This window comes from Leguminivora glycinivorella, chromosome Z (assembly GCF_023078275.1).
Source record: "Leguminivora glycinivorella isolate SPB_JAAS2020 chromosome Z, LegGlyc_1.1, whole genome shotgun sequence".
NCBI lineage: Eukaryota > Metazoa > Arthropoda > Insecta > Lepidoptera > Tortricidae > Leguminivora > Leguminivora glycinivorella.
The window spans coordinates 4,858,295-4,862,660 of NC_062998.1; the positions used below are offsets into that span (position 1 = coordinate 4,858,295).

General features: G+C 36.0%; 1 non-coding gene across 1 annotated transcript; it reads right to left on the minus strand.

Moving 5' to 3' along the window:
- Positions 1–2,641: 2,641 nt before the first annotated feature.
- Positions 2,642–2,714, minus strand: Trnav-aac. Its single transcript has one exon. It is a non-coding gene; the product is annotated as a tRNA-Val (tRNA).
- Positions 2,715–4,366: the final 1,652 nt, after the last annotated feature.

A 4,366-nucleotide genomic window follows, 5' to 3' on the forward strand; every position in this document is an offset into this window, starting at 1 on the left:
CCGCGTTTTCCTACCACAGCTACTTTAGATATGCAGAGTTATTGGCAATTTATATAATAATAAAATTAAACGTATTAAAAAGAGGGTAATTTATTTATTATGAGCATGTTTATTGATATTGCGCAGACATTATGCTCAGACTACCCATCGAAGACTCCGTATTATTAAGAATACATTTTTCTTTTTCTGTCCCGTCACCGTCAGCCAGTACGAGTCCAGTCTTCTTCTTCTTGATTAGGAGCTATGTATGTATACGACTTCGCAGAACCACTGCGACCATTCCTGATCTATCCTCTTGGCGCCCAATGTATTTCTGAAGTACATTTGGTTTCAATGGAATTTTAACTTTCATGCAAGCAAATAAAAATATAATTTCTATTGTTTCTAAAAATTTTCGAACAAATGAAATCGAATTCCATCTCAAGTACAATAAGAATCAAAATTCCCTTGCAAAAATTTTGTATAGTGGGCGCTACGAGGCTATTGTGATCGCCACCTACTACAGCTCTCGGTCAAGTCCTACAAATTAAATTCAGTACCTACAGCCTTATCTCTAGTATGATACTATAACTTGCTTTAATGAATAGTCTCGTAGCTTAAACAAAGTATATTGTAGACTAGACAGCCTAATAATAATACCACTACCGAACGAGATGGTCACATACAAATTATAATAAGAGTGACAGAGAGCAAAATGTTATTTTTTGTCTTTGTCATAGTTTCACTTTTCCGCCGCTGCCACAAACGAGTTTGTGGCAAACAATACGGACGTGACTTGTCCAGCTTATTATCCGCCCAAATTACGTAGGTTGTTTATGGTAAACTGTCAGCCATTTTTAAAGTGATTCTTAAATTCGCTCCATTATTCTATATCTGTCCCTTACGGGTGTACGCTTGCGTCAAGTCTATAGTATCCTTCGTCTGAGTCGTAGGGACAAATCATATACCTAATAAAATTAATAATTTGCAATTCAATGGTGAGGCTACGATTGGTAATATGAAGCAATTTAATATCACACTAAATTGAAATGTGCCAACTTATCTCCATCAAAGACTACGAGTGCATTTTGGATATGGAAATAGAGCGGCCTTAGAAGGTGTGCCCACGGGCGACAAAGTTGCTCGGCGACTTTTTTGTCGCTCACATCTAGTATGGGCTAGTATGAGAGTGCGCACACTTGCTGGTCTGTCCAATTTCATACTATCCCATAGACTAGATGTGAGCGACAAAAAAGTCGCCGAGCAACTTTGTCGCCCGTGGGCGCGCACCCTTACATGTCTCATCTAAATTCTAAAAGATAAGTGGTCTGTGACTGCTTGCCCTAATAAATTAAATTCCTTGCGATGATTCTCGTGCACCTTTTTGAACTTGGACTTAGCTTCTAATAACCATCATTACTAATTTATTATATTATCCAAATGGTTGGGTAAGGAAACACCTGGCACTTAGGAAATCTGCAAGGCTTTTTAATAAGAAGAAAACTTTTCGATAATATATTTCACTTTTGACGCCAACCTCTTTGGCACTTTGCCACGGCGTCACGACCTCGCCCTTGTTTTTTTTGCTTTAGAATAGGCTACTAGACTCATATCTAATTTGGCACAATAAATGATTGTCTTCTGTAATATTTGACATAAGAAACCAATATTTAATGATTTTGGGTATTAAATGTGTACGATGACTATATTTTTAATTAAAAAATGTGAGTTATTCTTTTTAATTTTGGCCACCGAAAACGCTGTCGGCCGTCTGGTGACGTCATAGAATTCATGTCAAATCAATCATTGACATAGTGATCTTTATGCCTCGTAGTTAAAGTGTTGTTTTCGCACTGAATGACTTCATTCAAAGACAATCTATAGATGACATGGCTGATGTTGTTTTTGTCTGATTACGTAAAAGTATTCTTTAATAATATTTTTGCGGTTTATAAGTCATAATAAAATATAGTGATCTTTTTTTTTCGGTTAATTGGACAGTAAGTAATAATATAAGAAAACTTTAAAAAAGGGTCAAGTAGCCTATAGATTACTACAGTCTAGTTCATAAATATATGAGCAAATCGACTCTCTCGACTCGACTGTACTTACGTAACAGTAACTAAATTTAATTAGCCATTCAAGTCGGATAACTGTAGGTACAATTTTATGATATAAAAATATTTTTAATATTATTTTGTGTCGATATAATTATTAGTAAGTACTTATATTCAAAATGGTGATAATATCAGATAAAATAAAAAATGGCGAGTACTACCAATGAACCCTGTGCGATAAAACAACATAATCATTTGACTAAAGAGGATCGAGTATTATAGAGAGTTACTGTCAAAGTAAAATGTGTAATCACAGTGCATAGACTGCCATCTCTTGACTTGACACAGGCTTAAAACTTTTGCACATCAGTTTTGACAATTTGGCCCATATTCTTAGCTTGATATGTTTTAAAATGTCAAATATTAATATTAGCGCCATCTAGCTGAGCGTACCCCAAAGGTGTAATGCCATCTAGGCCACCGTACCTTTTTCTGTATGGTACTGAGGTACGTTTTTTCCCTAGACTTTATCTGTCTATACTCGTATGTCTTTGATTTGACTAATGTCTTATTTTGTGTATTATCAAAAAAAGAGGTAAAATGAATGTTTCCGCCCGGGATCGAACCGGGGGCCTTCTGCGTGTTAGGCAGATGTGATAACCGCTACACCACGGAAACGGTGCGGGTGTTGACGAAAATAGCAACCGCATAGCATCATGTTTCTTATGGCCGCTGTACACACATGGCCAACAGTTCCACCAACCCCCTTGGCCATGTGTGTAGAGGGCTACTTGGCCGTGAGTTGGCAGTTGGCGCTTGCGCTTGCCGGCCAACCGATTCGTGTCGGTTTTTTGTCCACACATCAAAGGATCTTGGCGCCAATGGCCAACTGCGTTTACACGTTGGCGCTTCATTCAGTTGGTCGTCAGCCGTCAGAGAGGACAGTAGTGATATATTTACGAAAATAATAAGTTTATCTATGCCAATAATAGTGTAGATTTTAGGAAATAAAATAACCTTGCAAATGTTTAATGTATTTCCTAAAAAAGATAAATGTTCTTATCAGAATATTCAAAAAATTGTTAATATTGCAAATAATTTAATTTTACTACGGGGTTATTATTTTTTAATATTTTTTTTCTGACAACGTCTATGACCAAGAATTTCCTAGATTTTTTCATTCCACGTCCATCTTTCATGAAGAGCCAATGCCAAGTGATTGGTTCGCCAATGTGTAAACAGCGGCTCTTATCTTGGCCAAGGGGTTTCACAAAGGGCTGGTGGAACCGTTGGCCATGTGTGTACAGGGGCCATTAGCCAAATGACTTCGCCAATAACTAGCTAAGCCGATTGCGCTTACGTATTGTCGCGACCATAGAGGAATAAGTGAGCATTTCTTTTTTTTTCGCCACTTTTATGAAATGTGATATTTAAAAAAAATATATATGCTATTTCTATTCAGAATCACTAGCTATTTCAATCCTAATAGTTAAAAAAATGTCCCATACGTTTTTTTCTTATTTTGATACAATTTTCCGTACATGCTGTGTGGGGTAACAAAAGAGGAAAGTAACAAAAATGTATGGAAATTCTGGGACACTTTTTATCTCCCAGTGAGAATGAAAGTACTCGAAACGCACTAACGCGACCGGTATCTAGGTACAGATTATACAATGCCCGCGACATATACAACAGGAGATTCTAAAGGTAAATGAGACCACTTTTAAAATGTTATAATTTATTTCCCGTATGATTTCTATAAGTACTTAGTTAAGTTATTACGTTATTTATAATAACATTATAATATTTCAGACACTACATAAATACACTTAAATAAATTAACTTTAAGGGATGGTTCTTTAGACCAAATACAATTAATTTCTCTAAGAAAAGCGTCTTTACTTTTACGGTTATCTAGTTATTAAAAAAACAAAAATAATTACTGAACACGTGTGTGACAGCCTTTACCACTTCCCAATGTTATTTGTTTTGACATGTGCCGTCAATCACTTGACACTAATTTGAATATTATTCTTAAGGGTCTCTTACACTAATTAATTCATTTATTATGTATGAAAATGATGAAATTTTTTTTCCGTACAGATGGTGTTTTTTACGCACTAGTGCGAAAATTGGTTCATTATATGTCAGGTCGAAACTTCGGAGGGCCATCTGTACTGAAAAACGTCATACAATAGGTACACGTGCGAAAAGGAAATTCGTAACTCGTGTCGATTTAAAACACTCCCTGCGGTCGTATTTTAATTATTCGCCACTCGTTTTGAACTGCCTTTTTTACTCACTTGTATCGTAATATACTATTTTTCGAA